Here is a 13,414-nt window from a genome sequence, read left to right as displayed (position 1 = left end):
ATTCATTCAGTGCACCCACTATGTTTAAAACTATCTTCGAGCACAAAAGGTTTTAGATTCCCGAGAGGCGTGAAACTTTTAGTTCCAGCGTAGATATACACCTTTCCCAAATCAATGTTTCCCACTTGGATTGGAATTCGCTCCATATTGCAATCTCTTCCGCGGCCAGATCTGTGGGTATGATGGGATCTAGACCTCGTGTTTCTCATTCTTAGTTTAATGGAGACTGTAGGAAAGCTATAGGGTCTCGAAATCGGGATCTATATCAATTTCATAGATTTATGTCTGGGGAAGATTGTGTAAGATTTGTGAAATTAAGAAACTTGCTATGTCAATATAGAAAAACTAATGTATTTCAAATCATTGATTGAGGACCCCGATTTGTATAATAGCTCTAAATTTTGGAACTTTCTGAAAATCTACGAACGAAAGAAAGGACATGAAAACTGTGATAATATTGACTGGTCCGGATATTTCTCTACTGTTTTCTCAGAAACTATCAACTTCGCCCCTTTCAAACCTTTTCACCTTTGCACAAATTGGAGCAATGTTCTGGATGCCCCCCATTAGTTCAGATGATATCATCAAAACACTAAGTGCTACCAAGTCTGGCAAAGCCCCAGGTTTTGATGAAATCCCAATCAAGTTTCTCAGAGTAGATGAGATAAGACCGTTTTCAGTAAACCTCTTTAACAAATTTTTTGATGGTCATGATATTCTTCATTAATGGAAAACATGCCTCATTTTCTCCAACCCCCAGAATTACTGCCCAATCTTACTTCTGCATACAATTTCTAAATCAAATGTTTCTGTGTTGTATCATTGCTTGAAAAAACAGCTCTTTGTCAAATTAGAAGCTGAATTTTAGACAATATTCTTATTTTGGACACCCTGATTCAAAAGTCCCTCACGAAGACATCAAAAACTTTTTGCTTTCTTTGTGGATTTGAGGGCCGCATTTGACTCAATGAACAGAAATTTACTCTTTACTGACCTTTTTCATCTTGGTTTGAGTTACAAATTGTTTAACGCAATAGTGGGTTTGTATACTTCAAACCACACATGGCACAGTTCTCACTCACGCTGGCCTATCAGAGAAGTTCGGTGTTCTAAAAGGGGAAAAACAGGGATGCGAACTCAGTCCTCTTCTTTTTAATACCATCATCAATGATTTTCTTGTAGACCTTTCTGAAGAAAGGTCAATAACAAGACCTACATATCAGCTATTTTGCAGGTCGTATGTAATTTTGCACTAAGTTGCAGCCGTTTCAACCACTACTGCCCCCCTCTGTGACAGGCAATGTCCCACAGATTTTTTACATTTCTTTCTGAAGAAAGGTCTACAAGAAAATCACGTAGCGGTGTGTAGAAAAGTGGTGTCTCGCTTTTCAACAACACAGTGAATGTCCTAGCTTTTAATAATGATATTGTTCTGATGGCAGAAATCCAAGAGTGGACTGCAGAGGTTGATAAACAAAAACTCAAGACTTTTGTTCATGAATCCTACTTTCAGGTAAACCTGTCTAAATCCAAGATTGTGGTTTTTAGGAGAGGATTTAGGTTCCTTAACACTTTCAGGTAGTCTTTTCTTGGTGAGGAGGTAGAATTGATCAATCATTATAAATATTTGGGGATTGAGATTTCTACTACAACAGATCTTTCACAAGGCATATAGACCAAGCCTACTCCTTTTCCAAAAATCTTCAAAGCGACTTATCAAATTGAAATAGTCCGGGGAAAAGAAGTCATAATCAACAACAGAGAAACCATTGCCTCCAACCAGAGAGCCATCGAAATCTCTGGTACCTCGACCATTTAGAACAATCAAATCATTTATACGGCATCGATCTCTAAGCATGTGGCCCCTAGAATTGGACGTGGTATTATAGGAATTCCTAGATTTCTGAATGGAGGACAAGATATCCTGATCTGTAGAATTATCAGAATTGCCTATACTAGTGCTGAAATCACAGAGAGCAAGATGAATTTGCAATTTGAGCTTGTTAAATGATTAAGACCATTGGTCAAAATAGTATTCCACTCGGATGGATTAATATACATAAAAATAAAATTCAAATAAAAATCATGTAAATTGCATTCGATCACGACAAAATAAACATCCCGGTAAAGGGTTTTAAATGGTATAAATGTTTTAATACACAGCAGCCAGTCATTTTTAAATCGACTGATGCTAGGTGATTTCTGGTTGCTGCGGAAAACAAAAGTTGAAGTCAGAAAGAGTACTTATAAGTCTTGCAGGGAGAGTAGGTGACCATGTTTTACACACAAAAAAAAAAAATCATAATTTAAAAGGGTATCCCAACTATGATTGTCGATAGAACAAATTCCAGTGACATTCCAAAAAATAATTTTACTTGGGCTTTCGCTATTGCATCAGAGGTGTTAGCACTTGTGCCATCAGTTTCACTATACATAAAACAGAAAACTTCTAAGAACAGTTTGTGGAATCATAGTGAAAAACTAACGCTTTCTCCTTAAGAGTGGTCCCTTACAAAATCAATGAGTTTGGCTCGTGCCTGTCAAACTTTCCAGAAGTAATCCTGTTTGATATGAATATTGGTGCCTTTCAGTTTCTTTCCGTTTTGCCAGTACTGCCATGGCATTTCCCACCCAACTCCACTGGTTGGAAATTGCCGTATGGCGATGTATGACCGGAGTTGGTGTGCGGTGTAGTAGTACTGCCATAGAGTCATTATAGTCGAGCAGTTTACAAATTATTGGGCAGTAGCAGACAGCCTTTTTTTACCCAAGCGGTGCACACTCTTGATTTTGATACCTGTCAGTCCCAGTTTGTCTTTGCACAGATCGTACATCTTCGGGTGTTTCAGAAGCCGATCTGCTCAAGTTGTTTAGAATGAAATTCTTCTGGATCGGTTTTCGAGATTATTTAGTTTACTGGACAGCTCAGCGATAGTTTTCGGCTTTGCTTTTGAACTCCTTGAGATCAGAAATGAGGGTTTGATAGACGCAAGCACATTCTCCATCAGCAACACAGGGGGTTTTTTCCAGGTGATCAACTCACGATTCCAATTCGAAATAGCACTCTTCCACATTTTGTAATTAAGCAGTAAAATGATCTAATCTAGTTAGCATTTTGTTTGAAAGGGACTTTGTCTTGTCCCCAACCAGATATTGAAGAGTGACTTTAATATCAAGTCACCCCTTGAATTGGTCAGATCCGAATATGTTCTCGCTGTTCTCACTTGCTTTCTTACATTGTTCTTAGCCCAACGATGTCGGAAAGAGAGTTTTTCTCTTACTGCTCATGTTTGATGATCCCTCAGCCATGATATGCCAATAAATTTAGAATTCTTACAATTCAGATGTAGAGTGAAGAGAAATGAAATAAATAAAATGAGTAAAAGAAAAAAAAATAGATCCAAATACATTAAAATAGGCGTAACATGAGAGACAAAAAAAAATCATGAATTTTCACTCAACGATGCGATGTTGCCACTCTGAAAGTTATTGGTATAAAGTATGCAGAGAGAAAGTGTGACATATGAAAACTATTTTATCAAGTTGGGAGAAGTTCTTTTTGTATGACAAATGTCATGGAAATGACCCATTACCCCCATATGTCAGAAATTTTTGCAATGGCGGGTTTTGCAATTTGAAACTATTGCTTTCTTTACTTCCTATTGCATTTCGGATAATCTGGGTTCTCAGTGGTCTGAGTTCACTCATCTGTCTTTACTCATCTCATATTACCGAAGTTGTATCTAAAAGCACAGTTCTGAAGAAAAGTACAAAAGTGAACAAATGTCGAATGGTACGAATAAACATGTTTGTAACTTGGAAAGGAAGAATACTTTGTGGATTTTTTTATTCATTGAGAAATGGGAATTTATTTCTGCTTTCTATGAAATTGTCATTATTTTTCATCACTGCACATCAAAGAAATAGAATCTCTGGATATTAGTTCTAAGGTGAACTTAGTTGTTTCCACAAAGAATTGAAGCCTGATACTCTTGCAATCCGTGCAAGCACACTAACCAAACAACTGTATTTCTTATTATAACTAAATCATAGTATGATGTGCAGAGTAGAAACATAGTAGCCTCTGATAGGTCTTAAAGCGGAAACAGTAGAGAGAGATATGCAGAGTAATGTGTTAAGTTGCTAAGAAAATAACATCAAAGAGAGAGACTTTCTGGATATTGATGCTGATTATTAGGGTTTGATTCCTGGCAACAAACTTTTCAAATTTCATCTCAGTATTAATTGAAATTTTGAAATATAGTTAACATGTAAAGAGAAATACAGAACACAGATACACATATTACATTTCAATATTAACCCAAGGGACCATAATATCCATTAAGTGTCTTTCCTGTACTGTAATGCTAAGTTGCTGAGAAAATAACACATCTCTATTAATTTGATATTTATTAAACCCTATACTCATCAAATTATTGGCAGGAAGGTAGTGCAGCTCAGAAATATTTGAATAAAATACAATCAAACCATGGTGCTTATACATGAATATGCACAGGCACAGATCTATGGAGAGAGGGGGGGGGGGGATCAGATCATCCCCATCAAGCAAAATGCAATAATTCATAGAATTTTCAAAACTTCTATATGATAAAATTGACTCCAATCAATGTTACCTGTATCAATGTTTTTTATTAAATAATAAATTCATGAAAAAAGTCTGGGTGGAGAAAAAAACAAAAACTGGAACTGCCTCCGAAAAAATGCTTGGTGTATGGTCACCCTATACATAGTGACTAATTTTTTGCAATTTGTAAAATCCCCCTCAACAGCGAGTTGTAGATCCACCCATGCATGTACGGTATACAATATGATTGGGGGGGGGGAGAGAGGGAGAAAAATTTATTTTCAAAGACCAATACTCGCATTTGAAAACTTCAAACTTGAAACTTCAGTAGCATTATATCCTAGACTTTAGTTTGCATAATGTTTATGCGAATGAACACTAATTTCATATCTATTACAGATATAGAAGCTGGTATAGAACAACTTATTGAAGTGGTGAGTAACATATTGTTCTATATTACTGTTGGCAAAAAAATTATGTTTCAATACTGAAAGTTTTGTGTTTGCTAATGATTAATGTAATGATTGTGAGTTGATATATTTTTCTCAGTTTCAGCTGGTGATGGATAGAAATAGAGAAGCGGTAAGTTTACTGAAGTATTAAGCTGTTGTACAAGAAATTTTGGAATGGTGTATGTTTCCTTTTTATTAAAAAACTCAGATTTTTCCAGAGTTAGTGAAGTTAAATATCCTTTCATAATAAGCACGGAATTGTATATAGAAGCCTCCCTCTCTTTATACAATTAATTTGTTTCTTAAAATAATGGTATAAGATGAAATTGCAAAGAGTGGGTTGGTATCTAGAACCATTTTAAACATGTATCAATCACATTCCTATTGACTATGATGAATTGTGAACATTGAAAGGAGGAAATTCGCCAGACTAATGGACATGCAAAAAAATTGAACTTAGTCTATTCCTATTCAACAGCTGCCTGTCACTTTCCAACATTTGGTAATGTCAAGAAGCTTGATAAGCAGTTTCCCCAATCAATTCACTGAATTCAACATCAAGTTTGCATTGTAACAACATTGTAAGTTTGCATTTCTCAATTCTCCCAGAACAGATATACTACTTTCCCCCCCCCCCTAGAATAGTGATGAGTGACAGAGAAAACATATTTGATTAAAGTGATGTGCACAATGGCTAGATTCCAACAAGGCATTCCTTCAAAATGTATGCTGAAACCAATCACTTATCAGAATACTGACAAATATTGCATTTTCGGTGGTATACAAGCTGGTGCTGTTTATCATTCATACTTCTATTTCAGTGAAACCATTAATGCTGATAAAAACTACACCCAGCAGGAAACAAAACATAATAAAAGTACATGTTTTAGATGGGATCTGTAAATTTCACTCAGACATGCCCCCCCCCCCAGATATTTCGACCCATAACATTTCACCTGCCCTGACCATATGAGTGACAAAGTGAGTGAGTGAGTGATTGATTGTGTGAGTGCCCATATCAGTGACCAAATGAGTTGCCATGTTTTTGTTTTATTGTGTATAATCAATAAAATATCGTTATATCGTGATTTCACTGTATTAAAATTATTCACATTTTTGCAGTCTATCCATTATATTTATACAAGGAGAAAATATGTTGAAGCTTAAATATCGGGGCAAAATTTCCAGTTCACTTGATCACTCATTCAGTCACACACTTGGTTTATGCAATCAAGTTAGTGATTGCATGAACCAAGGGGTTTTAGTAGTGAACCAACCACTTGGTCACTACTACTGTGGTCAATTCACTTGGTAACATACCCATTCACTTGTTCATTCATATGGTTGTTCACATGGCCACTCGTTCACTCACACAGTCGCTCACCCACTAATTTGGCCATTCACTTGGTCACTCGTATGATCACTCACCCAATTTGTCATTCACATAGTCAAGGCAGGCGAATTTTCAGGGCCAAAATTTCTGGGGATAAAACATGCCAGGGGCAAAATAGCTGTGACAACATTTTTGTAAACTGTTTCAGATAGCATTGATTGGTCAACAGAAATGAAAGTTTGTGGCAGGAAAAATGTTGAATGAGTCGTCATAAGTCAATGAATAAGCCAACAATAAATTGTTTGAAACATTTCTTCAGTCCAGAAAATCATACTTTTATGACACTGTCATGAATGGGCTAGAGTGTCATGATGAAAGTGATATATCTCATTTTAGATGCTTAATACATAGCCACAATCAGTAAGAATCTGACTCTAGAAAATATTTAAGATTGCAAACATTAAATTTTTAATGTTTCTAACAAAACTTATAACAAAAATCTCTCACCAACATTTAACGAGAAACACTTTATTTTTAAATGCAATAAAAAATATGAAACAACATTAAGTTAGAAAATCATATCAGGATTTAGTTTTGCATCCCAAAGAGAAACCAGTTTCTATATTTACATGCATGTATTACCCGTTTTGGTGTCTTGTGTATGCAGAGAAAAAAAGATAGGTTCCTACAATATCTAAACTGTTCAACTTGAGATCAAAAGATGGTAATCAATGGAAATGGTGAAATTCAGGAGTTGCTGATTGAAATTGCACTAAAAGAACATGCACTGAAAACAATTCAGAGACATCATTTTCAAAGATTTAATGCACAAAAAAGGGGGTATAAAACACATGTGCTTATCATTGCACTTATTACCCCTTGTACTTTAGACACCTTATTTAAGTCTCTCTTTTCTATTTTTTAAAATTTTTCCTTACTTTAATCATAAGTTTCATCATTTTTCATTCTTAAAAAGGTCTCTCTGCATTCTCCTAAAGTCATTCTTCTGCTTTACGGAGGCTTAGTTCATCCTGGACTGGAGTATGTCGTAAGGGTTTTGACACCATACCTACAGAGGGACATGAACTTGGTTGAAGGGGTGCAGAGAAGAGCTACACATGTCCTTGTTGGCTCATGGGGCTTGAGGTATGAAGAGAGTTTTAGTTGTTTTGAAGATGTTTACATTAGAGGAACGCAGATGTGTCGGAGGATATGGTCAAAGTTTCATTGTCCTATAGAGAAGTCAGTTTTATGCAGTAAGATTCTACCTGAACAAAAAGACACCCTGAGACATCTCATATCCAACATTTTGGTGGATAATGAGCGAAAAAACAACAAGAAGGTCTCAGTAAGCTACTCACCGGATGAATGTCAAAGCATCAAACAACTACAAAATGACAATAATATCGCAATTTCTGGAGCAGATAAAGGAGGACAAATTGTGATAATTATAAAAGAGGAATACTTGGAGTTAATGACATCACCAGGGCTCCCACCCATCCTACTTTTCTTACTTTTTGGTAAAATCTCCTACTTTTTCCCTACTTTCTTGGTTTTGTCCTACTTTTTTACCAAATCCTATCAACAAAATTTGTGTAATTGATTTTAATTGAGCAGGGAATCATTGATATATTGCCAAATATTGCAAATGTTGGAGATTGCAATTAATGATTTTGCTAAAGCAGAACTGATAATTTTTAAGGTTATTTGGGGGGAAGGGGTGTGTATATGGACCATTTAGTTTATTAATTTTTCATTTGCTTAGTTTGAAGGTTCAACAAGTATAGTAGTCATTAAAAAATTCTGTTTGGATGGAAAAAATAATTTTGTATTTCTTACTTCATGGTCCTGGATAGTAAACATTCATCATTCAAAATTATGGTGCAAATAGGTGAAACAACAGTTTGCATTACAAAGCAGCTGGATGCATAGGCCTGTTTTAGGTTTGCTGATTCTGATGCTACCCAATAGCATTCAGTTGTCTTCTGTATTTTTAAGGCATGAAGAAGCATAAACAATATTTACAATGCTCAGAAATGAGCTAGAAATGAAAGTGCTTCATTTGTCAGAAGCGATTACACTGGCTTTGAACAGTAAAATGTAAACAAATCCCTTTAAAAAAGGATGACAACTTAGTAAAACTATCTGGTTCACCTTGCCTTACTCACATTGGATCTTCTAATTTACACATTTTGTACTGTGCTTTTGGAATTGTTCTCAAAGGAGTGTCATTCTTAAAAAACACACTTCTTCAAAATTTTCTGTGCGTTGTTGAAAAGAGTTGACACACTCTGTGCTTTGGAAGACTCCAAAAAAGTAATATGGGGTAATTCAAGTATTACGTCAGCATCGATGGGGGGAGGGTTGTTTGGATGATGCTTATGTCATCAACCACCCTTTATGAAGATACGAAATATTCTTAATGGCATCTTATTCTGTGCGCCAAAAACAGGAAAAAAACTTTTCAATAGTTATTGGGCGCCTGAACTAACATTCTACCTATTGATAAGTCCCCTTCAGAGCCACTCTAGTGATCTCTAGATGTTTCACGGACCCTTTAAGTGCTCGAGAAATGTTTCTGGGCTGCTTAAGTGCTCTAGAATTGTGGCACGCATTACTCATGTGATACATAATTATGCCACAATTCACTGAAGTGATTTGAGAGTAATCCGCAGGTTGCTTGAGTGATGTAGAACTGCACTGGCTTATTATTAAGTAAGGGATAGTACCTGGTTGTTGTGTTGCAGGGAGTTTTCCTGTAATAGAACCCTATTACAGGAAAACTCCCTGGAGTCTCCCTGGAAAAATACTGGAGTCTCCTTGTTGAAGCAGGTGATTGATGGTGTATTAATAACTAATGTCTATGTCATTCAAAACAAGTTACAATTGTTCAGCCATCTTTAGAGCCATCCCAAAGCACAAAAGTATCCTCCACGTATCTCCGATAAAATGAGGGGAAAAAAGGCACAACGTTCAATAGCTTACTCGGGACGAGGAATTTAGCTAGCTTCTATGAAGCTGTACCAATGTTAGAGATAGTGTTGGTTTATGTACTTTGGGTAGGCTATAGATGCGTGACGAAATGGTGTTTGATGGAATTACGCTCTTTTTTGCATGCTCAGGAAGAGAGACACTCGTTTTTACCACTTCTTTCAATTTTCTCAAGTGTGAATCAGATGGATCTTTCTTCAGTGTCATCAAACGAAATAGCTTATCTCAGAGACTCGCAAATTTTAACACAATTGACACATTTAAAAAGAAATGCAATGCTTATAATAAGGGGAATTGAGAAGCTATCCATACTTGGATAAGGCAACCATAAAATTTTTATGGCCAGTGTATTATACTGTATATTATTAATTATTAGTTTTTTTCATGATATATGCTCCTATATTTGGGTTACTGCATTTTAGTTATAATTGACATCAATATACAGTATTTTATCGACATCTTTTTTTCAGCCACCTCGGTGGGCAATTTGCTTGTTGTGGCCTTTTTTTTTATATTAATTTTACATGAAATGGCTCAAACGCTCTCTAAAAGATCTAATTTAGATACATCTGGAAAGTAATTTTGAGGTGGATATGAATTAATCAGGCTTGAGTGACATTAATTCTGATAATGATGATTAGGACAAAAATTCAGGTCACAACGTGGTTGTGTTATGTTATCCTGTGCAATGCCAACACAAATGTTTATTAGTTGAGGCTGAAAAACTGCGATAGAAATCTGTTAGCCTAAACATTTGTGAGCTGAGGTGTCATTGTAACTTATTTGTAATGTGTATTTATGTTTTCATAATGATATAAGTGTTATTTTCAGGCTATGAATTGTAAAGATGAACCACAAAAGGCTGTAAGTAGTGATCATGGTATTGTTGTTCCCTTACTTCCTTAAAATTTATAAAATTATCCAGTTTCATTGATACATGTCAGTTTGTGACTTTGTTGTCAATTTATATACTTGATTTTGAGGACGATAAAGTTGCTGGATTCCAAGAATAAAGAAATAAAGGACATGTTTATTTCTTTGAGCAGTTAAATTAAAAGACACATGATAGCATCTACTAACTAACATACATACAAAATGCCTATGATTAAATTTAACCTGTCCTGAGCTGTCTATAGCTATAACTGCCCATCAAAAAAATTATGAAACTTAAGGAACGTCGTATTGAAGGGAAACGGAATTTTCAGTCTCTTCAAACACAGAAAATCCTTGCATAGCTTTTGGTGGGGAAATCATTGTTTTTGTAAAAGTTTCATCAGCAAAGAATATTCTTTTATTCCTTCGACTGTGGGAATAATCAGAGAAATATTTCTCTCACTGTGGGACAGAAGGAATCCCCCATTGAGTTTTTATTTGTGAAAGATAGCACTAAAACTCAGATATTGCAAATTTGAATATAATATGAAAAAAAGAAGTGACATACGCAATGCTTTCTTAATGCATGTACCCACCTGCACCTCAATAGAAGAAAGGCCTCAGAAAAATTAGAAGTGGTTAAATTTTTCGAGAATTTGTCAGGTAGGGCCTCAGAAAAATCACTTGGCCCGGTGGCCCATGATGCTCTTAAGACAGCACTGTTAATATGATCACAAAATTTGAGTTCTATCTCATAATCACCAACACACTAATAATTGGAAGAAGATACTTTACACCGGGTGTGGACAAATCCCATTTGCCAGGTCATCATGGCAACTAAAAACTTGATATTGGTGCTTAAAATTTTCTATATGTAGTTATTAAATTGAAGTCAAGACAACACAAACTTTTTGGAATTTGTATCAGCATATCTATCAACATGGAAGGGGGCCACTATGTCCTGGAAAAGTTTAAATAAATATTATTTTGAACCTGTTTTTCATAGAAATTTTTTTTCTGACTCGTTTCTTACTGCACCTAGATTTTTTTGTGATTTGTGAAGCGCTGCACTAAACCATTATGTGCACCCAGCCCATACAGTACAAGTAAACCTCTCAGAGAATACAAAATAATTTTTAAAAATATAATATACAGGGTGTTTCAAAAAGAATTGCCCGATTTGAAATGCTTATATTATGAAAAATATTGAACATAGATACATAAGATTAATTTTATATTACATGGCTAATCATGAAATTTTTTACAAACCAAATTTTTACCAACAAACCGTTTTTTACCAACCATGTCTATTTTAGGATGAATTGCATATGTCTATACGGTAGTCAAATTCATCCCAAACTTTTGCGAGCATGTTTGCATCTGCTGCGAGTGGATTTCTGTGGACTACGTGCAAAACTCTGTCGAATGTGCTCCACATTTCCATCTGATGCGGGGATGGCCAGGGAATTTCAATTTACACAGACAGCCTGCGTCTCGGAATTGTTTATACCATCGCCTGATGCTCTGAATGGTAGGAAGTTCAACACCAGGGTATCGTCAACAACAAGCATGATGAACAGTTGTTACGGACTCACAGTTCACGCAGCTTAGAACATAAAATGATTTCTGTTGTGGAGTCGCCATATTGACAAACATTGAAGTGGCGGTCAAAGGAAGAGCGTTAGTGCTACCTGTCGACAACTGCATGAAACTCGAAATTTCCCTCTTTCTACTTATACATTATTCGATCAAAATGGGTTAAAAGCTGAATAGTTATGATTTTTTTTGAAACACACTGTACATGTGTGTTCCATCTATATGTCGTTTTAAGAATTCCATCATAAACAAACATTTCAAATCATCGGAGGATGATTCAGGCTACTACACTCATCTGTGGATGATGGAATCACTTTGAGGATTAAACGGAAATGAGAAAGACAAACATCCTGGGAAACATTATAGCACTGAGACATTCAATTGAAGTGCAAAAAATTTTTCATATGCAGGATCAGGCCCGTCATTCCCCGGCTTTTCAAAATACACTACAAATGGTATATATATACAAATATATATATGCATACATTGAGTAGATGTTCTTTGCCCCCCCCCCCCTGGAAAAAGTTGAAATGACGGCCCTTTGCAGGATGCCTGGCAGCTTAGATATGCCTTACTTGGAGGAGAATATGTTTTTTTTTTAAACTGTTTATGTTCCATGGCAGCTGAAAGATGAGTTCACACACACTCACTCTCTCTCTCTCTCTGAGCATTATCAAGTTTATAAATACAAATTAATTTCTCTGGTATGGTAAGATTGATTTTTTGCCCAAATGAATGGAGGAAGGTGCAGATCTAGATTGGAGCGATTGATCTTCCCAGGAGCAGCATAGTATAAAATTATTATTTTTTAAATTAAAAAGAAATTATTCTGTAAAATACGGGACAATCTAAATGAATTTACACAATAAATCAATCCCCTCTCAGACACATCGCCCTAGATTTCTTCTGGCACAAACAACTAGAATTTTTTAGATATCCTTTTAATACCTAAAATGCTTTCATGACATATAAAACAGTTTCATCTGAATATTATAAATATGATTTTTCATATCTAGCTTTTTCTGGAGAACAAAACTTGTTTTTTTCTTTTCTATAACAGATGATAAAGTTTCTGGAACCTACGCTCATGATAGTAAGTTTCATATGATTTCATATTAACTTGGAGAATGTCCCAAAAATATCCTTAAAAATCCATTTGTGTGTCCATTTTATCTATGCAATCACACAATTGACCACTAAAAATTCATTATCGACAAACAAACGAGTCAAAAGGGAAAACACCTGCCTCTGAAAAAATTTAAAAAGTTTACTTTGTTATTTATCATAATCAGTTTCTGTACAGGACCTCTCTTTGTATTGAACGAAGGTCAATTCAGAAAGAAAATTGTATTGCCAATGCGAAATATCGAACCATTGTACTTTTGACCAAAGGTTCTGAACTTTTTGAAGCCTGCAGCTCGGTTAATTTATTTTTGTCAGTGAAAAGCCTGTCATTTCCACGACCAATTCCACGTGTGTATAAAATGTAAATGATAGAGATCACAAAAATTATTTAATTTATAAATTTGTCATTTTCTTTTAGATGCTCTTAAGCATTACCCAAAATCTTCAAGTTGATTTAGA

The 13,414-nt window shown here is 35.4% G+C and overlaps 1 long non-coding RNA gene across 1 annotated transcript in view; it reads left to right on the top strand.

The window, feature by feature from the left end:
- LOC149066947 (uncharacterized) overlaps positions 1-12,923 on the top strand; it is a 76,619-nt gene extending 63,696 nt beyond the window's left edge. The window contains exons 4-7 of the long non-coding RNA XR_016195420.1: positions 4,985-5,019; positions 5,135-5,167; positions 10,193-10,225; positions 12,891-12,923. This is a non-coding gene — a long non-coding RNA (uncharacterized LOC149066947). The remainder of the gene's footprint in view (positions 1-4,984; positions 5,020-5,134; positions 5,168-10,192; positions 10,226-12,890) is intronic.
- Positions 12,924-13,414: the final 491 nt, after the last annotated feature.

Source organism: Pholcus phalangioides, unplaced genomic scaffold, assembly GCF_987345545.1.
Source record: "Pholcus phalangioides strain wild (caught in Gottingen) unplaced genomic scaffold, Ppha-v1.0 ptg000032l_1, whole genome shotgun sequence".
Classification (NCBI taxonomy): domain Eukaryota; kingdom Metazoa; phylum Arthropoda; class Arachnida; order Araneae; family Pholcidae; genus Pholcus; species Pholcus phalangioides.
This window is presented reverse-complemented; position numbering and strand designations above follow the sequence as displayed.